Below are 25778 nucleotides of genomic sequence, written 5' to 3'. Positions count from 1 at the left end.
CTCCTTGTTGTGAGTAGGTGGACACCTTTTCACTTCTGGAGACCACCCTTGGTGTCCAGCAGGAGGCAGTGCACCAGAGCCCACCACTCCTTGGCTACACTATAGTGTGGCTACTAACATCAGGGTTGTCACAAAAACCAGCGCCAGAATACCTATCAATGCACTGAAATAACCTGATGAACAGAAATGAAACAGTTCTGCATGTTCATGAAATACACTTTGAATTTTACAAGTCATCTTTAACACTTCTGGTGTTCACTGGTCCCTTCTTCTTGTTTAACCCTGTCTATTGTTGTATGCAATGCTAATTATCCCTGACCTTCCCCTCCCACCATTTGACTGTAACTGTCGTGACCTCGTCTATTATTTACTTGCAGGTATCCTGTGTTCCATGAACTGTTACTATGGAAACAGGTATTAAGCAGAATGGGGGTAGGGTTGAAAGTTGACTGTGGCATTATAATGTGAATGTGCTATAAATATTAAAGTAATATGTTATTGCAGTGAGATTTCCCAAGTCAGTGCTGTGTTTAGAAGTGGGGTGTTATTAAAAAAAGTGGTAACATTATTTGTAATATATTTTTGAACTCCCATATGGATTCGCGGTGCCATCGCTTTCGGTGCACGTGGGGTAAGAGAGGAAACTTTGCCATTTCTGGTTTTGCTTTGCTGAGATAAGTGCTATACATATTGATTGTGTGCATAAGAACATCTTTTCTGAGTTTCTGTTACTTCATAATCTACAAAACAATTTGAAAGGTGAGTTATAAGTTTGTGAGGTGTATTATTGTTGGCTTTGTTTTTAAAGGTAAAATATAAAACATGAACTTTGAAATTTGACATATAATATTGAATGTAGAAATGTTTATTATAGTTGGTTGTAATGTACTTAAATGTTGTGTAATATATATTCTGTATAGTATTATGTTTATTTTGGAATATGGATTACTGATTATGGTAGTTTGTTACAGTATGTGGATATGTACATTTGTAGTTTACCACATAATTTTAGCCGTTGGTTTCAAGTTGGAAGTGTATATGTTGAGTTAAGGTATTAGTAATTAGAATCGTTTTTATAAGTGTTCAGAGAGGTATAGTTGAAATATACCACACATTTTTTCATGTTTGATTTTAGACATATCCATGCATGTTTTCAGGAATATGATGAGACTTATGGCAGAGATATGTGAACAGTTCCTGCTTTCTATTTGGCTAGGTGTAACATTATAAGTAGTTGTAAAATGGTAAAGCAGCAGCACAAAAGTGAGGTTTGCGATATGTATGTAGAGATATTATCACTCAGGCACTCTGTATGGACTCCTGAAATCTCCCAGACATTACCCTAGCACTCATGGAATCACTATGTATTACCTATGTACTCGTGTAATCCCCCAGACATAATTTTGCATCCTAAGGTATTTCTCATTAGACCAGTTTTTATAAGTCTCTAGAGAGGTAAACTTGAAATTTGCCACACAATTTTCTGGTGTCTGGTTCTAATTTGAAGTTTGAAGAGAAATGTGAAGGGTTCCTGCTTTGTATTTGGCTAGGTGTAACATTAAAAGTAGTCGTAAAATAGTAAAGCAGCAGCACAAACACATGCACTGCTACAATCTCCTAAGCACTACTCTTACAGTGCAACCATCACCCTGTCAGTATACATGTACTCCCCCAATCACCCATCCAGCACCATGTACTTATTCAATCACTCTGCCAATACCCAAGCACTTATAAATTCACTGTGCACTTTCTTTGCAGCACTGTAATGATCCAGTCACTACTCAAGTACTTATGCATTGACCCAGGCACTAACATATACACTGCGACAATCCTCTGTGCACTATCAATGCAGACCACTGTTGGACTTGGGCCTTGTGGCAGGTTCACCCCTGAACTTTTTGCCTTAAATTATAGTGATTTCTGTCCTTTGCGCACTTTGACACTGTGGCGCAGTGTAAAGTGCGTGCTCTCCCTGAGTGCGTGTGTGAGATTGGCCTGCCCTCCCATAGGAATGCATGGGGAATGTCTGTGTCCCTGGTAGTTCCTGATGCGTGAGGTGTGCATGGTCAAGTTTGGTATGTGTGAACTCGGGGGAGTGAATGCTGCGAGATGGTGTATGCAGCATGTATGTGTCTAGAAGGGAAGCGCCATTTCTAGACATGGCTGTACGTGTGCTGTGAGGGTGCTGGCGTGTGATTGGCTGGAGCTGGCTGGGATGCCAGGCTCCAGGAAGTCTGTGTGGGTCTGCCCCGGTGGTGAGTGGGAGATTAGCATGAGTGATGTGTGGGAGGAGTGTACCTGTGTCCTGGATGGGCTGGGTTTTCCCCACACAATGCTGGCTCCGCCCCCCTGTGGTGTGACTGATGACCCAAGCCCTGCCAGTGAATAGAATGGGTGGTTGGGCCATCAAGAGTGCTCAAGAACCAGCTGCGGCTGGTTCTGCCCCCACCCTGCACCTAAAGACAAAGGGAAAAGGTGTATAAAAGAGGGGCTGTGACCCCATGAAAATGTTCTTGTTTGCTGCTTGAATCTGCCAGGGGCGTGCTGCTGCTTGGGCTCAGGGATGGCTTGCCTCCCTGAGCCCTGCCCAGCCCCTGGACTTCTGCTGTCCTGGACTCTACCAGGACCTGATTGTTGGCTGTTGCCTAGCGCCTGGAAGCGCTTCCCTCTCTCAGAGAGCGCTGGGAGTGCTGGATTATTGCCCCAGGGCTGTGGCTGCCCTTAGCGCCCCGTGAGCGCTTTACTTTGCATGCCTGGGCAGAGCGCTGTCGTTTTCCCTCGGAGGGAAGCGCTCCTGCCCTTTTTGGTGCCCCAGAGTGCTTCGTTGCACTTTATTCTTAAATTGCGGGTGCCACCCCGTTTATCTGGTCCTGAGCGAGTGCCCACCTCGCTGGTACCTTTTAAATTTCATCTCGAGGGTGCCACCCCTCTGAAATGCCCCCGAGTTTCACCGCCGCGGCCCGAGCGCTGCAAAACAGGAAGCCAGGCACTACGGTGCCTGACTCGGGGCGGGACTTCCGGTTTTGCGGGGAAGTCCCGCCCGCCTCTGCCCTGTGATTGGCCGCCTGCTGACCGGGCTCCCGTGAGCTGTTGGGAGCACCGGTGGACGAGCAGAAAGTCCCCCGAAAGGTTGCGGGGCTCCCAGGACCAGGAGGGAGCCCCGGAAGAGGACCGCCGCCGACCGGAAGGAGAAGGAGGCCGAGTGATGGCCGCCCGGGGCTCCCGTGAGCTGGGGAGAGCCCCGGGGCCGCCAGAGACAGAGCGCTGGATGTTGCGGGGCTCCCATGTCCAGGAGGGAGCCCCGGAGATAGTTTCCCCCCGCCGCCCCCGGAAGCAGAGTCCCGAGTAGCCGGTGAGTGAAAAGGGGCTGAAGGGGGGCCCTGTGAGTGTAGAGGGAGGGCTGACCTTCCCCTGGCTGGGCATTCGATTTATGTTAGGAGCCTGAGGGCTCCACGCGGGCCTAGTTGTGCCTAGAGTCCCCAAGTGGGACTCCAACGATGGGGACATTTGGTATTTGGAGCGAGTGGCACAAGAAGGAAGCGGGCCGCTTCCCCAGCGGACATTATTTCCAAGTCCCCGGGCCTTTCAGCAGAGCCATGAGGGGCTCCAACGATGGGGACAGTTATTTCCAGAGCCAGATGGCTCCCAGGTGTGGCACATGTGGTTTCAGGGCTACTGAGAGCCCAGGCCCCATTTAAATGATTCCCAGCTGCCCAGCAAGTAGTGGGCAGCTGCACCGTGTAGGTCTTTCTTCCTCCCTAGGGACATGTTCTGGACTGTAGGAGTGAGGCGCACTCCTTCATCCCTGGCCTTCCCCCAGCTGCGCAGCACTTAGTGCCAGCTGCAGCGTTTAGGCCCCCATGTCCTGTCCCTCAGCTGCCCAGCAAGTAGTGGGCAGCTGCTACGTTTAGGTTCTGGCGCAGTGGCGCAACCTGGACTTTGTGAGTTCTGCGCTAAAGGTTTAGATGCTGTTATGATCTATGTCCTATTGCTTTTGGGTGTTAGGAAATGTACAATGTGTAGTATGTTTTGCGCACCCTGTGTTTTACACCTCTGAATGTAATGTGATGCCTCATGTGTTTTCCCTCCCTGCACCTCTGAATGTGTTTTTATGCGTCATGTGCCTTTACACCTCTGAATGAATGTCATGCATTGCATCATGTGTATGTTCTTACACCCCTACAGGTATTGTGATACATAGGTGGTTGTTTTCTCCCTAGTGCAGGTGGTGCTAGTGAGGTCCTGTTACCAGTAGTTACTGGTTGTGTGCTATTTTGTGCTAAAGTACATTTATATTTTACCTTCTAAGTGCTATTTCTGAAAGTGCTACTTCTGATTCCTGACTGTGGTCCAGGTGGCCCTGTCTTGTAAATATCCCCTTGTAAATTCTGCCCGTGCCTCTGGCACATTGTAAAGTGTGTGTTTTATCTAATGTATTTTGGTGTAATACAAAGGCTATTTTTATATAACCTTGTGTGGAGTTTCCTTTGTGGTGGGCCTTTGGTTGTTGTTGCTGGGGTGCGTGCGCAAATACTTAGCCTACATCGCCTCCAAGTTTAGCCTTGCTGCTCGCGCCACGTTACCTAGAGGGTGAGTAGGGGTTATCTTGGCGTGTAACTCCCTTGCCCTGACTTGGGTGTGGTGGTCTCTGACTGACTTTGGCGAAAGCCTTGGCCAGCCAGAGATCCCATTTCCAACATTGGCGGCAAGCGGTGGGATAAGGATTTGTGTTTGCGTTGTACCTTAGTAGCAGCTGGCTGCACCACAAAGCTCTGCATTTTAGATAAAAACATTTTGGGGATTATTGTATGGAGTTTGCTAAAAATGTCATTTCTGTGGAAATGTGTTTCTTGTGCACTTTGAGTTAGGTGTCCCTAGCTCGGGAGGGTAGATCATCCCCCTATGTGCAGTGTGTTTTCTGGATGCACCAGAAGGGTGTGATCCAGTGGTGGCAGCATGAGGGTGTCCAGTGCATGTGTCCCCCGTCCCTGCCCTAGAGTAATGGTACCTGTGTCAAGTGTGGTCAGGTTGAGAAGTCAGGGGTGGTAGAAACTGCCTTACCAGTCTGGGGAGGGGTGTGTGTGGATGAATGGTGTGTGGCACTGGACGTGTTTGTAAGTTCTCTGGATGGGGAGCTTGCTGAATGCTTGTTTTGTTCAGATACCTAAGTCCTGTGTGTTGAACTTTTCCCAAGAACGTCTGCAGATAGTGGAGCCTGCTTTTTGATTTCTGTGGTCTGTTGAGAGACAGAATTTTGGAGTTGGTAATGTTCTGGGAGGAGAGAGGCATAGGGGATGGAGTGATTCCAAAAGGAGTGTCTGAGGTGTCTTCCAGCCCTGCGTGGTGGAAGAGGTTCAGTGTAGCCCAGCTAGGTCTCGGTGTAGGGGCCCACGTCCTGTCTCAAGAGGAGAAGGAGTGGGTGGGACTGCATGTCTCCAGGTGCCCGAAACCCAGTGTCAGGGCCTGGATTGTTTCTGAAGGGAACATCAGGTCGGGGGCCTAGGCTGTACCAATAGGTCATTTGAGGAGGATCTTCCAGAGTGTCTGGAGAACGTGGAACCTCTGTAACCAGGGTTCCAGTAGTTCTGGTGTCTGGCAGTACCGCTCCAGTTGGGAGGGTGCAGAAGTCCAGATGGAGGGGTGCGAGGGGGATAGGTTCCCCAGTGGAAGAACCAGTGGGTCAGGGGCCAACCAGAAGGGTTGTGTCGCCAGGGAGTGACCATGGTGATGCCACGTCTGTCCTGAGTGTCAGGCAGACTTGTACACGACACATTAGTTGTGTCACCCTCAAGGAAGTCCTGGTGCGCCAGGCATCTGACCAAAGAGGTACGTCCCTTGGTTGGGGAGCCAGTAGCCGGTGTTTCCGGATCTGGACGTCAGGGCAACTGTATGTAGTGTCCTGAAGTTACAAGAGGGAACTCCTGCCTGATGAGAAGGAACCGGGTAAGCTGTATGGGGTATTGACCTGCAGTGGTTGCCTTGCTGCTGAAGGAGGAGAGAAAGTCTTAGATTTTTGTTTTCAACTTGTGGAAGTCCTGGTGCGCCAGGCATCTAACCAAAGGGTAGCGTCCCTAGGTTAGGGAGCCAGGTTCAGGTGGTTGCCTGTCCTGGACGGCAGGGCGACTGTAGCCAGTGTCCTGGCCGGTTTGTCTTCTAGGGGTACCCCTGTGAACACAGGTGGGGCTCATCTTAAGTGAAGAGACCCTGTGTTTCCCAGAAGGGGTGGTACAGGCCTAGCAGGGATCTTTAGGGTTCTTGGCTGAGTGTTGTGGTACTACCCTGAGAGCAGGTGGGGCCTACCTTAAGTGGAGGGACCCTGTTCTACAGTGGGAGGGTGCAGAACTCTGGAAGGGGGTCAGAGGAAGTCTGACCCCTGTGCATCCGGTGAATTTGAATCCCAGGTGGTAAACCAGTTAAGGGAGCTATGACTCTGTCATGACCAGCCTGGTGTCCTGTAGGCACCGCACTGAGCCGCGTCTGCCTTCGGCCGCGCAGTCTATGCCGCTCGCCGTCCCCGTCTCGACGCGGTCCACGAGCCGCCGCCTGTGCCGCATCTGGCAACCCGCAAAGTGCAACGCCTTACTACACCGATCTTGTGCTGGTCTGACTGTGGTCACTGCTGCTGAGGAAGTCAGGTCTTAAACTGGTGGGAGAGTTGTGTTCTGGAGGGTGCTTCAGAAGTAGAGGTAGGGTGGGGCATTCTTGCCCGTGACCTCTGGTCAGCCTGAGGGTGCGGACCCTAGGTTGGAGGATCAGTGGTAGTTTGGAACTACACTGAGAGGGAGTGGAGAATGGCTAGTGCAGGCCAGGGGTTACTACCCCCCACTCTGTGTATTGGCAAGGACCAGTGGTATCTAGGTGGCCTAGGGCCTGGTCCTAGCCGTGGACAACTAAGGAGTACCAGTGGGGTAGCCTAGTTGGGCCTGTTTTTTTTTTAAGTATGTGCTTGTCTTATGGATCAATGTGGCATAGAACCGGAGGGTGTCCCTGCAGTGCGGGCCCGCGTCCGTGTTCTATCGCCCCAAGCAGGGAAGTCCATCACGGTGGTGATTGGTCTCCCCTGCGTTTTGGCTGGAAGGGGGTTGTGTTGGACTTGGGCCTTGTGGCAGGTTCACCCCTGAACTTTTTGCCTTAAATTATAGTGATTTCTGTCCTTTGCGCACTTTGACACTGTGGCGCAGTGTAAAGTGCGTGCTCTCCCTGAGTGCGTGTGTGAGATTGGCCTGCCCTCCCATAGGAATGCATGGGGAATGTCTGTGTCCCTGGTAGTTCCTGATGCGTGAGGTGTGCATGGTCAAGTTTGGTATGTGTGAACTCGGGGGAGTGAATGCTGCGAGATGGTGTATGCAGCATGTATGTGTCTAGAAGGGAAGCGCCATTTCTAGACATGGCTGTACGTGTGCTGTGAGGGTGCTGGCGTGTGATTGGCTGGAGCTGGCTGGGATGCCAGGCTCCAGGAAGTCTGTGTGGGTCTGCCCCGGTGGTGAGTGGGAGATTAGCATGAGTGATGTGTGGGAGGAGTGTACCTGTGTCCTGGATGGGCTGGGTTTTCCCCACACAATGCTGGCTCCGCCCCCCTGTGGTGTGACTGATGACCCAAGCCCTGCCAGTGAATAGAATGGGTGGTTGGGCCATCAAGAGTGCTCAAGAACCAGCTGCGGCTGGTTCTGCCCCCACCCTGCACCTAAAGACAAAGGGAAAAGGTGTATAAAAGAGGGGCTGTGACCCCATGAAAATGTTCTTGTTTGCTGCTTGAATCTGCCAGGGGCGTGCTGCTGCTTGGGCTCAGGGATGGCTTGCCTCCCTGAGCCCTGCCCAGCCCCTGGACTTCTGCTGTCCTGGACTCTACCAGGACCTGATTGTTGGCTGTTGCCTAGCGCCTGGAAGCGCTTCCCTCTCTCAGAGAGCGCTGGGAGTGCTGGATTATTGCCCCAGGGCTGTGGCTGCCCTTAGCGCCCCGTGAGCGCTTTACTTTGCATGCCTGGGCAGAGCGCTGTCGTTTTCCCTCGGAGGGAAGCGCTCCTGCCCTTTTTGGTGCCCCAGAGTGCTTCGTTGCACTTTATTCTTAAATTGCGGGTGCCACCCCGTTTATCTGGTCCTGAGCGAGTGCCCACCTCGCTGGTACCTTTTAAATTTCATCTCGAGGGTGCCACCCCTCTGAAATGCCCCCGAGTTTCACCGCCGCGGCCCGAGCGCTGCAAAACAGGAAGCCAGGCACTACGGTGCCTGACTCGGGGCGGGACTTCCGGTTTTGCGGGGAAGTCCCGCCCGCCTCTGCCCTGTGATTGGCCGCCTGCTGACCGGGCTCCCGTGAGCTGTTGGGAGCACCGGTGGACGAGCAGAAAGTCCCCCGAAAGGTTGCGGGGCTCCCAGGACCAGGAGGGAGCCCCGGAAGAGGACCGCCGCCGACCGGAAGGAGAAGGAGGCCGAGTGATGGCCGCCCGGGGCTCCCGTGAGCTGGGGAGAGCCCCGGGGCCGCCAGAGACAGAGCGCTGGATGTTGCGGGGCTCCCATGTCCAGGAGGGAGCCCCGGAGATAGTTTCCCCCCGCCGCCCCCGGAAGCAGAGTCCCGAGTAGCCGGTGAGTGAAAAGGGGCTGAAGGGGGGCCCTGTGAGTGTAGAGGGAGGGCTGACCTTCCCCTGGCTGGGCATTCGATTTATGTTAGGAGCCTGAGGGCTCCACGCGGGCCTAGTTGTGCCTAGAGTCCCCAAGTGGGACTCCAACGATGGGGACATTTGGTATTTGGAGCGAGTGGCACAAGAAGGAAGCGGGCCGCTTCCCCAGCGGACATTATTTCCAAGTCCCCGGGCCTTTCAGCAGAGCCATGAGGGGCTCCAACGATGGGGACAGTTATTTCCAGAGCCAGATGGCTCCCAGGTGTGGCACATGTGGTTTCAGGGCTACTGAGAGCCCAGGCCCCATTTAAATGATTCCCAGCTGCCCAGCAAGTAGTGGGCAGCTGCACCGTGTAGGTCTTTCTTCCTCCCTAGGGACATGTTCTGGACTGTAGGAGTGAGGCGCACTCCTTCATCCCTGGCCTTCCCCCAGCTGCGCAGCACTTAGTGCCAGCTGCAGCGTTTAGGCCCCCATGTCCTGTCCCTCAGCTGCCCAGCAAGTAGTGGGCAGCTGCTACGTTTAGGTTCTGGCGCAGTGGCGCAACCTGGACTTTGTGAGTTCTGCGCTAAAGGTTTAGATGCTGTTATGATCTATGTCCTATTGCTTTTGGGTGTTAGGAAATGTACAATGTGTAGTATGTTTTGCGCACCCTGTGTTTTACACCTCTGAATGTAATGTGATGCCTCATGTGTTTTCCCTCCCTGCACCTCTGAATGTGTTTTTATGCGTCATGTGCCTTTACACCTCTGAATGAATGTCATGCATTGCATCATGTGTATGTTCTTACACCCCTACAGGTATTGTGATACATAGGTGGTTGTTTTCTCCCTAGTGCAGGTGGTGCTAGTGAGGTCCTGTTACCAGTAGTTACTGGTTGTGTGCTATTTTGTGCTAAAGTACATTTATATTTTACCTTCTAAGTGCTATTTCTGAAAGTGCTACTTCTGATTCCTGACAGTGGTCCAGGTGGCCCTGTCTTGTAAATATCCCCTTGTAAATTCTGCCCGTGCCTCTGGCACATTGTAAAGTGTGTGTTTTATCTAATGTATTTTGGTGTAATACAAAGGCTATTTTTATATAACCTTGTGTGGAGTTTCCTTTGTGGTGGGCCTTTGGTTGTTGTTGCTGGGGTGCGTGCGCAAATACTTAGCCTACATCGCCTCCAAGTTTAGCCTTGCTGCTCGCGCCACGTTACCTAGAGGGTGAGTAGGGGTTATCTTGGCGTGTAACTCCCTTGCCCTGACTTGGGTGTGGTGGTCTCTGACTGACTTTGGCGAAAGCCTTGGCCAGCCAGAGATCCCATTTCCAACAACCACTAACCAGCTACATACTACTGATTCACTCCTTCAATTATCCAGGTAGTACCCATGCAGTCCAGCAATCCCCCTGTCAGTCCCAATGCACTCCTCCAATCACCCATTCACACCATGTACTTATCAAATCTGTCTGCCAATACCCAAGCACTTATAAATTCACCATACACTCTTTTTGCAGCACTGTAATCATCAAGTCACTGCCCAGGTACTCATGCAATGACCCATGGCACTAACATATGCACTGCTACAATCCTCTGTTCACTATCCACGCAGACCTCTAACCAGGTACACACTACTGATTCACTCCTCCAATTACCCAGGTAGTACCCGTGCACTCCAGCAATCCCCCTTTCACTCCCAATGCACTCCTCCAATCACCCATCCAGCACCATGTAGTTTTCCAATCACTCCGCCAATACCCAAGCACTTATAAATTCACCATGCACTACCCATGCAGCCCTCTAACCCTCTACACACTACTGATTCACTCCTACAATTACCCAGGTAGTACACATGCAGTCCAGCATTCCCAACGTCACTCCCCATGTACTCCTCCAATCACCCATCCAGCACCATCTACTTATCCAATAACTCCCCCAATACCTAAGCACTTATACATTCATTAAGCACTCTCTTAGTAGTAGTCTAATCATCCAGTCAGTACTCATGTACTCATACAATGACCGACACACTAACTCATGCACTGCTACAATCCCTTAAGCAGTATACTTGCAGTGCAGCCATTGCCTTGTCAGTACCCATGCACTCCTCCAATCACCCATCCAGCACCTTGTAGTTATCCAATCACTCCACCAATACCCAAGCACTTATAAATTCACCATGCACTCTCTTTGCAGCACTGTAATAATCCAATCACTTCCTATGTACTCATGCAATGACCCAGGCACTAGCATATGCAGTGCTACAATCCTCTGTGCACTATCCATGCAGTCCTGTAATCACATAGACACTGCTCATTCACACTCTTTCAATCACTCAACCACCACTTATATACTAATGCAATAACCAACACATTATCCATTCACTCATGCAATAACTCACAGATTACAGATACACTTGTACAATTATGTAGGCAGTACTCATGCATTCATACAATTACCATGCGCTACCCATGCACTCTTTGAATCAATCATGCTCAACACATACTCTAGCAATCATGCAGACATTAGCATGCAGTTAGTTCTCTTTCTTTTTAAACCAGATAATGTAGTTCTGAAGAACTCTTTTGTTTCTTCTTTTTTGTTTTTAATTTTTTGGGTGTTTTTTTTTTTACTATTTTGTAAATCTTTTTGTTTTTTTTGGAAAACTGAAAAAAGCAACAGTCTAAAGTCTTAACTTTTGGAAATTAATATGATTCCCCCCCCCCCAAAAAAGAAAAAATAGCAGCAATGGTTTCTTGCTGCAGAACAAACAGCATCCACAGATTGTTTTCCACAAAATAGGATGGCGTTGCTTTTATGCATAGCTGTTTTAAGTTTCCAAACTCTGAGCGTATGTCCGGCCCTCAAGATGATGTACTTGACGCTCCTGAAGTGCTGGGACCAGCTCCCTGCTAACGTTGTTGCATATTTTGTGGTGCACGCCGCATCTGCTCCCGTGCCAAATGTCGGGGTAGATTGCCTGGAGGGGCTTGTACATGCTCGACGTGCCACAAGAGTATTTTTGTCACCACCTCTAGACAAAATCCGTGGACATAGAGTACAACTGACCTTCCTTGCATTGACTCTCTTTTCACCATCTGGGATGGTGAAAAATTTCCACACAATGGATTCTGGTCTCTTTTTGGGAGGTGGTTCTTCTATCTCTTCTTCATCAGAAGAATGTTCTTGCTGAGGATTGGAAGAAGCCATTTCCAAATCTTTCCAAAAAACACTCCATAAAGGTACAGACTAGCAGCAAAAACATAACAGGTGTCTCTCCTGTGAAGCTGCAGAGAGAATGACTAAAATAGGTGGGGTCCTTCAACTGTTAGAATGGGAAACCTTCTGCACCAATCAAATGCTCTCTTTTAAAGTCAGATGGGAGTCGCGCACCCGGCGCGCAACCAGCGCACCCGACGCGATTTCGTGAAAATATATTTAACAATAATATAAGTTTAGTACAAGTTCAAATATATTATTGTTATAAATAGTTTAGATAATCTCTTACCCTCATGTATACATTAAAGTTATATACATATAGTTTTAAATCATATTTTTTTTTTGCAGGGGTCGCATACCCGGCGTGATCCCATACGTATATGATGTTATGTGGGGCCAGGCACCGTGCACCCATCGCACACCAAATGCGCACACAACTCAATCCCGTATGCATATAATGTTACGCGGGGCAAAACACATCACACCCGTACACACCAAACGCGCATCCTTCACGAATTTAGCAATATGGCGGCTTGAATCCGCGCACCCAACGAGATGGGTACACGATGGGTATGCAACTTCACTTTTTCCTCAAAAAAATATATATTTTAGAACATACAAGACATTACATATTTTTGAAAAATAAATACATATTTAAATGACATAACAATTCCAAAATATCAGTAAAAAAAATGTTTATTTGCTGAAAAAAAGAAAGGTTTTTATAAATATTAAACTTTCAAATTAGCATTTAAAAAACCTTTGAAATTCACTGTAAAAACCATAGGTTTCAGGGACGTTATAGTTGAAAATTTTCATTTAAAAAACCTTTGAAATTCACTGGCAAAACCATAGGTTTCAGGGACGTTATAATTAGAAATTAGCATTGAAAAAAACCTTTGAAATTCACTGAAAAAAACCATAGGTTTCAAGGACGTTATAGTTAGTTGGGCATTTCACTTGTACAAAACCAGAGAAATTTGGCTGTTATAGTTAGTACAGCTAACTATAACTTGCGCCCCCGCAATGCACTGCTGATGACATAACATATTACAGCACTCATGACATGGTCAGTGACATCATTGATGTCATCTCGTATGACATCACTGATGACATCATCCACATAAAAATCTGATGCTTGTCCTCACACCCCAATATAAACTTTGATATATCCACTGTAGAATACAGACTACCATTTTCAAAACCATTGACACACCAATAACAGGTACTGCATACGCACTCACTAATTCCTAGGTCTACACATACATCCACTCATTCACCTATACAATCACTCATACATGCAGTCACTCATCAATACAACACTATCATATACCCTCATTCACCTATAAAGACACTCATACACCACTACTCACCCATAGGGTTACCCACACACCTAGTCAGTCATGCAACGATTCAATCACACTCCCATTTTACTCACCTATACAGTTATGCACACACCACTTCACTTATTGATACAGAAACATACTTATACTCTTCTACAATCACTAACACAAGCACACACTTATCCATACAGCCATTCTCACAATCACTCACTCTCACATATAGTCCTTTATATACTCCAACACTCACATATTCTGCCTTTCACATATGTAGTTCCACACACATGTACCACTGAGATATCAATTGACTCACCAACACAGCTATACACACACTCACTTACCCATACAGCCCTTCACAGACACACTCTTGAACCCATACACCCAATGAATCACCCACTCACACATCTATGCACAAAGTCACACACACTCGACCCACCCACACAAACACTCAGGTACCCATACAAATACTTAGGCAACCAATCAATAACCCATATAGACACTCATGTAGCTATTCACCAACCCATGCAGCTCCCCTATAGCTGCACCGACAGCTATAGGGGAGACTGGACCTGGTACACCGCTATGGCCGCCACCTACCCAGCTGGATCATGGACATTTGTCTCGTTTTCTTCCCCGCTGCTGACGGACATTTGTCTTGTTTTCTTCCCCGCCCACCCACCCACCCATCAGGACCTTACGCTGCTTACTTCCTTAGGCATCTGAGACCTAGCTACTTTTGTCTGATTCCCGGTGGAGCTACCTCGCGAGCTAAAGGGGAGATGGACTTTGGACCCCCTCCTTGACCATCACCTACGCAGCCAGACTTTGGGTAAATGCTCCAAAGTCTCTCTTGACCTTATCTCGGCCCCCTCCAATCCCCCACCCCTCACCCCTCTCTGTTCACTCATTTTGATCACTGATGATAAAAAAAATGGGCTTGATTTGCAAATGCTTTTGGCGAAAGAAGGTGTTTTGTGTTGTGAAATTTAAGTCCAGGACTGTTGTATGTTTTTTCCTGATAATAACGTGGCTATTAATAAATATATTGATAATGTAACAAACATTGAAATGAGGTTCAATCCTTGGGAGAAACTGGTGTTAAGGAGACTGGTGGTGGGGAAGTTTAGTATACACTGATGAGGACTTAGTAATATTGGTGATTAGTTTGAAAGTGGTTGTTGGGAACATTATTGGAGGTGGTTGTTGGGAACATTATATGCGAGCAGACACAAGCGTGACTCTTATCTGAGCTCGTGGCTGACTTGTGCCATGTAGGAATGTTATGTTTCAAGTTAATGTGTAATGTGGAACGGGGGGATGTGATAGGAGGTTGGATTCATTACGAACCAGACTTCTTTATGAGCAGACGTGCAATTAAACCTCGTTGCTCTTCACTTCGTCTCCGTGTGTTTCCTTTCCTGACAATTGGATTTCCTAACAGTGGTATACTAAAGCAATTTCTAACCCCGTTAATAGTTGTAATTTTAAGCATGTTGAGCCTAGTACTAATATTAACGTTTTAGTAGTTATTTGTTTTAAGGAAAATTTTAAATGCTATTGTTAAAAGAAAACAATCAGAAAAAAGATGAAGGCACTCGACCTTGATGACCTCACAGTAATAATGTATGATGAATTAAAGGCCAACGATGATTAATTATGTTTTGTAGTATAGTAATTTCAGATACTATCGGGGGGGGAATTGTGGAAGTGCTTTTAATCGTTTGAAATTAATGTTTAATTCAGATGTGTTTAAGTTAGCATAAGCAGACTCAGTGTGTAATTTGTGATAAAATAAGTGCGGGCCCTTGTAAAGAGGCCGCTAGCGCTGGCACCACTCTTTTACCCTTTCAGCGCTGCCAAAGTAAAACTATTAACCATCACATTCCTAAAAGTGTGATAAGTCAGACTATACCTGGCCCCCAAAGCTGGAAGAATCTTTTAGCCGGCAAGTATTAGTCATTTTAATGTATAATTAATAATAGGCATCTGTTGTTGTGCTCATCTTTAAATTAGACACTGAGGGCCTCATTACAATGATGGTCGGGCGAGCGTCCGACCACCATCGTTTTGGGCATGGAACTGTCTGACAAGGAGTGGGTGGTACCGACAGCCCCATAACAATGCTACCGCCATGCAGATAATTGTACGGTACAAAAGGGGGTGGTGATGGACGGAGCATCTGAACCAATCAAACACTCACACCCAGTCAAAAGATCTGGGTTTGATCCATCACCGTTCTTTAGCCCACTCTGCCACCCCAGTTCAGACATGGCTATATGCAAATCAGTCTGACCTTGTGCCTCATGGGAACAGTCCAGCCCGAACTGCCAAGCCATGCCTTCCCTGGACCGGAAACAAGCTTCCGAGGACCGGTTTCTGGCATTCCAGCCGTCTTCAGCCCGGCTTGCTTGAATCCAGTGGCAAAGTGAGCAAGGGACTCACGTCTGAACATACCCTGCCACACTTTGGGCGGCCAAAAGCGGTACAAAAGGGGGTGGTGATGGACGGAGCATCTGAACCAATCAAACACTCACACCCAGTCAAAAGATCTGGGTTTGATCCATCACCGTTCTTTAGCCCACTCTGCCACCCCAGTTCAGACATGGCTATATGCAAATCAGTCTGACCCTGTGCCTCATGGGAACAAACCAGCCCGAACTGCCAAGCCATGCCTTCCCTGGACTGGAAACAAGCTTCCGAGGACCGGTTTCTGGCATTCCAGCCGTCTTCAGCCCGGCTTGCTTGAATCCAGTGGCAAGGTGAGCAAGGGACTCACGTCTGAGCATACCCTGCCACACTTACGGCGGCCAAAAGCGGTACAAAAGGGGGTGGTGATGGACGGAGCATCTGAACCAATCAAACACTCACACCGAGTCAAAAGATCTTGGTTTGATCCATCACCGTTCTTTAGCCCACTCTGCCACCACAGTTCAGACATGGCTATATGCAAATCAGTCTGACCCTGTGCCTCATGGGAACAGTCCAGCCCGAACTGCCAAGCCATGCCTTCCCTGGACCGGAAACAAGCTTCCGAGGACCGGTTTCTGGCATTCCAGCCGTCTTCAGCCCGGCTTGCTTGAATCCAGTGGCAAAGTGAGCAAGGGACTCACATCTGAGCATACCCTGCCACACTTTTGGCGGCCAAAAGCGGTACAAAAGGGGGTGGTGATGGACGGAGCATCTGAACCAATCAAACACTCACCCAGTCAAAAGATCTGGGTTTGATCCATCACCGTTCTTTAGCCCACTCTGCCACCCCAGTTCAGACATGGCTATATGCAAATCAGTCTGACCCTGTGCCTCATGGGAACAAACCAGCCCGAACTGCCAAGCCATGCCTTCCCTGGACCGGAAACAAGCTTCCGAGGACCGGTTTCTGGCATTCCAGCCGTCTTCAGCCCGGCTTGCTTGAATCCAGTGGCAAGGTGAGCAAGGGACTCACGTCTGAGCATACCCTGCCACACATATGGCGGCCAAAAGCGGTACAAAAGGGGGTGGTGATGGACGGAGCATCTGAACCAATCAAACACTCACACAGAGTCAAAAGATCTTGGTTTGATCCATCACTGTTCTTTAGCCCACTCTGCCACCCCAGTTCAGACATGGCTATATGCAAATCAGTCTGACCCTGTGCCTCATGGGAACAGTCCAGCCCGAACTGCCAAGCCATGCCTTCCCTGGACCGGAAACAAGCTTCCGAGGACCGGTTTCTGGCATTCCAGCCGTCTTCAGCCCGGCTTGCTTGAATCCAGTGGCAAAGTGAGCAAGGGACTGACATCTGAGCATACCCTGCCACACTTTTGGCGGCCAAAAGCGGTACAAAAGGGGGTGGTGATGGACGGAGCATCTGAACCAATCAAACACTCACCCAGTCAAAAGATCTGGGTTTGATCCATCACCGTTCTTTAGCCCACTCTTTTGTAGCAATGTGTCCGATGGTATCGTCTGACATTCAACCTCCGTGGCAAGAGAAAACACAAAATGTAAACGCATCTAACTGCTCTTTCTTCTTAACTGGAAGTGCGGTTATTTTAACAGCTACAAACAAATGTAAATAAAAACAAATCTGCATGACAGTAACAGATTGTGCTCACTGAGCATCAGCATTGGCATCGCTGAAAGTGGCGAGTCTTTCTTACCTTTTTCTTTCTCCCTTTGTAGGAGGCAATTGGGATCAGAGGGCCCCACGGCCGGAGAACTCTCAGTAGAAGAGAGACTGAGCGCTGCTGTGTCCCGAGCATATGCAGCCTCCACCAGGGTAGAGGCTTCCTCCAATCTCACCTGGACTCTAGGGAGGGCGCTCAGGCCATCTCCTAGCTCCTCCTCGCCCATTATGGGCAAATGTATCAGCAGGGGGCAAATGAATTAGGTGAAATACCCTGTCAGACTCTTGTGGCAGGCAGGCTAAGGGGTTAAAATGTCTCACCTGGGGTCCTGCGTCCTCAGCGACGCTGTATGGATGGGGGCCAAACTGCAGGAATCTGATTGCTGCTTCCTGGGTCCTGGATGGCTCGTGATGCAGGAATACAGTCCTGGCCCACCTTCCTGGCCCTTGAGGGAAATCTGATACTCAGAAGCGGCACCTGACAGGCTCCTTGTCCGTGATCCTCACTGCTGTATGGCAAAGAAGGAAGGGAAAGCCATTGCAAACTGCATATTTAAAGGGCTTTCGTTCCTTCCTGCCACATAGCTACGGGGTCGTGACTTCACATTGTTGCTGATGACAAGATGATTGCCACTGCCAGTGTGAAATGCTAATCATGTGAGCATACATTGCAGAGTAGAAATGCTGTGCATGCTCTTATGATGATCATTTCTTTGGGATCAATGAGAAATCCCAACATGCTGCCGTGAGTACCGGTACTCTCCCTGGGCACGGAGAAGTTCCGGTACTCCGAGGGGAAAAAAAAAAGAAGTGCCGTACTCAGTACCGGTGAGTACTGGCCCCTTTAAAGCACTGACTTTTACGTATACTTTGGGGCAGCACTTCTGGACATCATTCTAGCCCCATCACTTTCTGCCTTTAGTTCATGGCGCAATTCCAATGCACAATTGAGGACCGTAATTCAGGCTGCGCATCTGGCCCCCGCCACTTCCTTGCCGTACTCTCCAATGCACTTCCGGTTTGCATTTCCAGCCCACACTTTCGCTGCAAACACCAAGACTATAATGCTGCTTCAGCACCAAGACTACAATGCTGCATCAATGGCATGAATGCGCTAGTTCTAATGACTCAGCCTACATCCGAGATTTCGACATGCAGCAGTGATGTCAGGTATGAGAATGCAGGGGGGCATGGCTTGGCGCCCAGGAGAGATGGTGGCACTCCCGTAAGGCGCCGGACGAGTGGAGGAGACGACGAGCACAACGGCCGCACAGCCAGAAGGACAGGAGAGGCACCGGTATGTAAGGAGCCCCTGACCTGAAGGTGGGTGTCTGCCAACACACCCAAGAATGGCTCGGCCCATCCGGCGCCGAGGGACTGAGTAGAAAAAGCTGCAACCGGGTCTGCTGCACGGTCAACAACTACGAACATGGTGGACAGCCGCCCCCAGGGGGGCCTCGCGAGCCCACCTGCGCCGTCACCCCGCCCCACCCCGCAGCCAGATATAGTCAGTGCCTACATGCTGCAGAAGGAGCGGGACTTTGAGGAACCTTACAGCAGCGCTCCGGGGGGCGCGCCGACCCGTCCACGCCCCGGGGTGCCCCGGATGGCAGGTTCCTGTCCCCTAACCACCAGCTCATTAAAGTGGAGGTGGAGAAGGCGTCTCCCCCGGTGTCCCCGGGTGCCCCCTCACTCTGCCCCGCAGCAGCCAACAAGACGACCCCGACCTTGCCCCCTCTGGAGCCGGCAAAGCAGGACAAGTCCCTGCAAGGTACGGAGCGAGGGGGGCCCACTGCTTACAGCAGCTACGGGCTTGATCGCCAGTACACGGTAACAGCCTGCACCGGTACGAGCGGCAGCAGAAGGGGTCTTCACACCACTGAACTGCCTCTCAGAGCAGAATGCGAAGACGGAGCTCTCAGCTCAAACGATCACCTTGCACCATACCAGGTGCCTCACATTCAGAATCCCGGCAGATTGGAAGTTCCGGTGCAGATTGAAGTTATAGTTTGCAACTCCACTTTGGAGCTGTTCTTTGGCTTGCATTTTCTGTTTTTCTGGGGCCGACATTTTATGCCGAGGTTGCTGTGACTCTTAGTCTGGGCCCACCATCTTGTTGGCCTCGACCGATTCCTGCGTGTACAACTAGCCTTCTTTCATTAGTCTGTCCAAACCTTCCATTGTTTGCCATCAATGATGTGGCAGTCCTGGAGAAATAAGTCATGGGAGCGCTTTTGTGTGTACATCTGTGCGTATATGAAGGGGTGTGTGTGGATGCACGTGTGTGTGTGTGTGTGCCTGTGCGTGTATGAAAGATTATGTTCACATTTGTGTGTGCTTGTGCATGTCTGTGCGTGTGATGGTGTGGACGTGTATTTTGGTGTTTTTGTGTTAGAGCATGTGATTCTATGTGTGCTTGTGTTTGTGCGAGCAAATGTTTCTGTATGTGTGCTTATGTCTGTGCGTGTGATGGTGTGTGCATGTATTTGAGTGTCTTTGTATTAGAGCATGGGATTGAATGTGTGCTTGTGCATGTTGATATATGCGCCCTCTGTTCGCGTATGAGAGTGTTTGCGCATATTTGTGTGTGCTTGTGCATGTCTGTGTTGGTGTGTGTGTGTGTGTGTGTGCATGTATTTGTGTGTACATCCTTGGGTATTTTTGTTCTGGAGCATGTGATTGTATGTGTGCCTGTATTTTTGATAGTTTCTGTATGTGTGCTTGTGTGTGTGTGCATATCTGCGTGTATGAGAGTGTGAGCGCATTTGTGTGTGCTTGTGCATGTCTGTGCATGTGACAATGTTTGCGTGTGCATGTATTCGGGTGTTTTTGTATTAGAGCATGGGATTTTATGTGTGCTTGTGTTCTTGGATGTTTTCTGTCTTTTGCTTGTGTGTGTGCGTCAGTGCGCATATGAGAGTGTTTGCTCACATTTTTGTGTGCTTGTGCATGTTTGTGCGTGTGATGGTGTGTGCACGCTGGATTTGTTATTCTCTGGCGGCCACTGTCCTGGATATTGACTTTAACTGCCAGATGCCTGACCTTAGGATGGCCGCCAGTGTACCAGTGTACAGTACAGTCCCCGGTTTGACCCCAAGATGGCTTCCATAGTGGCCCCGTACACGTTGTTTTACTTCCCTGGTACAACAATTGGACATTGACCAGACCTTGAACCCATCTCCTAACCTGCCTACACATCAGGACTTGGAACCTGCGGAACACTTACCCCAGACTGTGGAGACCTAGCGATTTGGCTGATGGCCAGTGGAGCTACCATATAGCTTAAGAGGAGATGGGTTGTGGACTCCCCCCCTGCCGTTAGCTACCCAGCCGGACCTTGGGCAGATTTTCCCCTTGTCTCTAGGTCCTATCTTCCTCCTACCCCTTTACCCTATCCCCTTACCCTTCCTTGCTCCATTCACCTTGTCCCCTATGTTCTTTAAATGCTTATGTAACTTTGAACTAATGAAAATTGCAACATTATTGTTCCTCCTGTAACGCGCTCTGATTCCTTTGGGTCTAGCCAGTGCTATATATTAACTCATTAATTAAATTTGTTCCCATTTAGTACTCTTTCTCCCTTTGTCTACCTCCCTTGCTCCTAGCTCCTATCCCCTCTCCCCTAAATCTCTCATCTTGCTTGCTAGTCTGCCTAGCCCCCTGTCCTTTGTGCCCTTTGACTAAGCACTCCTTCTCCCCTTGTTGGGAAAAGATCCAATATTTATACTCTGGAGTCTCAGCGAACCCCTGAGAGACTCCACTGCGACAAGGGAGCCACTCACAGCTGAGGTATGGTAAGGTACCCCTGCCAAAGCACTCCCTCTCCCCTTTTTGAGGAAGGATCCAGTATGTAGACCTTGGAGTCTCAGATACCCCTCAAAGAGAGTCCATGGCATAAAGAGAGCCTCCCGCAACTGAGATAGGGAAGTGATACTACTTCCCCTGGGATCACAGCTTACTGGACTTTGGACGTTGCTTTGACTGGTCTACCGGTTTGTGTCCCCGTCGCCCTTCCCCTCCTCTATCCATGCGGTGTCCTTTACCCTCCCCTCTTCTTTCCCGCCTTCATTACCTGTCTTCTTCCCCAGCTCCTTCCCCCTCCTATGAATCTTTCCTCCTGCCTGCCTTTCCCCTTACGTATTTGTGCTTATTGTTTATTTCGACCTTACAAGTAACTATGTTGCCGTGCTCTAATAACTATGTAACCTTTGTAACGATGTAACCTGTAACTATGATCTGATGCTCATGTAAAGCGCTCTGATACCTCCGGGTCTAGCCAGCGCTATATAAACCTTTAAAATAAATAAATAAAGGACTTGCAATATTTAACAATTTCAGCCCAACGGCGGGTTCGGATTTCGCGGCCGCCATTTTGTTTTGAATTACGCGTCGGTGGCTCTCACACGTCCTTCTTGAAGATGAAAATGCCCTAATTTTGGTAATATCCATCTAATTTCAAAAAAGGAGCTTAGACAATGTGATTACCTACATTTCCACATGTGTTTCAACTGCAACTTTCTTTGGTAACCTTTTATATTTCACTTGAGGTGACTAAGGGTGCCATTTTAAATGTCACCAAAATTTCCCTCAGTGAATGACTAAGGCAATAATAGCAAACCTGAATATATGGACATTTTATCTTCCACATATAGTGCCTTAAGGCAATCCCCTATCTTTTTGATGTAACCAGCATAGATATTGTACTGGTTTGCTACTGCACTCAGTATGAGGTGAATTTAAAATTCAACTGCGGCAAAATTGTACACAATGGCGATTGTGATGATTGGTGCTACATGAGGATGTGAGGCTGTCCCGTATCTGTTAATTAGCACACAATTTTTTCTCATCATCTGACGCAGTTCCTGAGCTCTCTCATTGTCCGACTCTATTTGTTACAAGACTTTTAGCTGATTTCAATAATTGATGGGTAGAACAAAAGGATCTTCTTTTACCATACCCAAGCCAAAATGCTTCTTTATTAAAAACTCTACGCTGTTCTCACAGCTCTCAAAGTTGGAAAATTCTGGATTTCTGGAGTCTGAAGAAGACAGCAGCATAATGGATCAAACACGTTCTGCACCAGGAAAACCAAATGTAAAGCGTCTAAAACAGGACCCTCCTTCTCCACCCAAAGCAGATTCTTCAGTTTCCATGGTTTTACTGTTGCAAGGAATAAGAGCTCTTAGGCCCTTTATGGAGGAAACCAATTCTAAATTGCAATTACTATCTGACAGTTGGTCAAAACTTGATACTAGAATCTCATCTGTGGAACATAAGGTCTCAACCCTGGACGAAACCTCCAAAACTGTTTCGTTCATACAGTCACAAGTTTCAACACTCCAAAAATAGTTGAGGCTTAAGAAAATCGCAACAGGAGGAACAACCTACGTATTTATGGTTTGAATGAAGGGGTCGAAGGTTCAGACCCTATCTCTTTTTTCAAATCCTTTATTCCCAAAGTCTTACACATGCCAGAGGACACTACTTTGAATATCCAGCGCGCGCACAGACTGGGTAGAGTTCCTAACAGTTCCTCTCCTTCGCAAGGACCCAGAGGAATTATTCTCTATTTCCTAGAATACACAGATCTGCTGAAAGTTTTGGCAGCTGCTAAGGTCACTCAGCGGATTTCATGGTCTGGGTCTACATTATTTTTTGCACAGGATTATTCAAGAGGTACAGCAGCTAGGCACAAGGCTTTCCTTGACATGAGATCAGATCTTCGTCCTATGGGAGCAAGATATGGTCCCTTCCACCCCAGCATATTTAAAGTGACATTTAATAACAGAACGTCCTCTTATGAAGATCCTGTCGCACTGCAAAGCTTCATCAATTCTAATATAGTTGAGTCAAATGGATTCCTCAAGGCCTTCTTCCTTCCATGGCACTTTACTTTTTTTTTGTTCTCATATCTTTGACTTTACCTTAATTTGTTTAAAGCTTTGTCAACGTTTGAATGACTATTGCACTTCTAGAGTTCGATATAGCCTTTGATCCAGGGTTGCGGTTATTTGCCTTTAATGTTTTTTGGTTTTGGTGTTTTACTCATATATTAATGTTACATGCTTTACTAAGTTCACTTATTCTCTTGCTTTTCTTTTTATGCATCCTTTGCTTAAACAGTGTTGTTCATGATGTGAATTGTCCCTTCCTCGGTTGTTCTGGTCCTTGCCCGAAGTTCTGCCTGTCCCATGTGGTTCCACCTACCCTTGCTTTCATGTTTCCTTAATGTAAGTATGTTTCTTGTTTTGTCCTATGTTTTTGGCTTTGTCTTACAGTTCTTTCTCTATTGCTATTATGGTGATCTTTCTCTTCTTATCCATCTACAATCTCCTTTTTTTTTATAGTTTTCTTCTTCGTTTTGTTTTTTGTACTGTATATGACATTACATTCCCATACTCTTTTTCTTATTTAGTTCTTCTTTTGTGATTGTCTTCTCATATTATTCATGCTTGTGTTTAAACTATTTCTATACTTCTATTGTCATTAATATGATAGTCATTTTACTCTTTGTTCTGTGTCTTATTTTTTGTAGTCGTATTTTTTCTTATGATGGTATAACCAATTTTTTCATTCCCTCTCATTTGTTCATTTTTAAAACAGTGCTTAATTTGTAAAATATTAAGTCCAGGTGCTCAAATTTTTGTTAGAGGCCAGGCCCACTTCCCTGACACCACCCACTTCCTTGATTGGCTCCACCCCCAGTCTATTGTCTTCGCCCACATTCTCAACTGCCACTACTGAAAGCTAGATGTAATACCGAATCTGAATTCCTACCTTGGAAATATGATGGTTGACTTGAAACACGTATTGGTTTTCAAGCTCCTTGGGAAGGATATCTTAATCAAATCAAGGCAAAACCACAAAAGAAACTGTATGTCATGACTTCTGGAAATGAAGATAAAGACTCTAAAGTAATGCTAAAAAGACTATCTACGTCTGTTGTATTTTGTGTCGCCCCAGAATTGCTTTTCAAATAAAACCTTACACACTTCTCTGGACCAGTTAGTTAGTAAAAGAGAATACCACATCTTACACACTTCTCTATTATTTTTATGTACAATCTGTTGCCAAAGGATATAGGACATTATAGAGCTCAGAGGCACTAGCCCACTATGAAGGCATCTATCACATGAAGATGATATTGGGCTCTGCTAGATGCACAATATGCACCTCTATGGCATATGCAGAACCTGTAACTGATTTTTGCATATCATTCAGCCCTGTATTATGCGAATATGGACAGCTAAAACATCTGATTATTATACACATATATCAGATCTCCAAAATGTGCACATATCATAGGCTCATAAAAATGTAGTGCCACAGATATGCCTATTGTATGCAATACAGACCCTTTGTATATGCACAGTATGTAATGCTGTGGTATCTGAAAAGTACACTTTTCAGATGTGCAGATGACGTAAGCATTACAGCGCATATAATGGAGGTCTGCAAACTGGACAGAAATGTTCAGAAATGTCCACCTGTGCAGGTTTCTGTTTGGACCACTCACCCTGCACTCACACCACTATGCCACCACTCATACAGGCACACCGCTCAACCAGGACTCATACAGTCAGAACCTCATTCTGCAAGCATACAGGCACATAACTCATTCTGCAAGCATACAGGCACACAGCACCCGCCCTGCACTCATACAGGCACACTACTCACCCCACACTCATACAGGCACACTATTCACCCTACACTCATACAAGCACACAGCACTCACCGTACACCCATACAGGACACAGCACTCCCACCAATACAGGACACAGCATTCACACCATACCTGACACAGCACTCACCCTTCACTCATACAGGATACAGCACTCACCCTTCACTCATACAGGCACAACACTCACTCTGCACTCATACAGGCCCAACACTCACCCTGCACCCATACAGACACACAGCACTCACCCTGGCCAACAACCCATCTACAAACACAGAGATCATGTGATTTAAGCAGAATGATCCCTAGAATGTTCTGACTTAACTTAATGTCAGAATGCATCATTTATTTTGTTCATTGCCTGTTCATCCTTCCAAAGTGGGTAAATTGAATGGGGCAAATTGAGCAACAGTAACATCGGATATTTTTATAGCACTTAGAAATGCCAAAAGTGTGGGGTTTAAAGACTGGAGGTAAAAAACAAGATTATTTTCTTCAACTTAATAAACCAAACCCCCATACATTTAAATATGTTTTAAATGTATTTACATTTTTATTCACTTTCTGTATTCGTTTTGTCCTTTGCGTACCTTGTGAGAAGAGCTTGCTGCTTACTCATAAAGTCATCAGCATCCACCCCCGCCGATTCCCCGGGGGGCCTTCATGGAGGCCTAGTCATTGCAAGTTAACATGAAAGTTAAGTAATTATAAGGAGAAAGCGGACTACAGGCCTCATACGAAGGATTACAAATGAGAACAATGGGTGACTGTCCAGTTGTGAATGGTTTGGAGTGCCAGCATAGCCTCAGGTCTTCGTTGGGGGGTGGGTCTATAACTTGTTTG

This window comes from Lissotriton helveticus, chromosome 6, assembly GCF_964261635.1.
Source record: "Lissotriton helveticus chromosome 6, aLisHel1.1, whole genome shotgun sequence".
NCBI classification, from domain to species: domain Eukaryota; kingdom Metazoa; phylum Chordata; class Amphibia; order Caudata; family Salamandridae; genus Lissotriton; species Lissotriton helveticus.
This window is presented reverse-complemented; position numbering follows the sequence as displayed.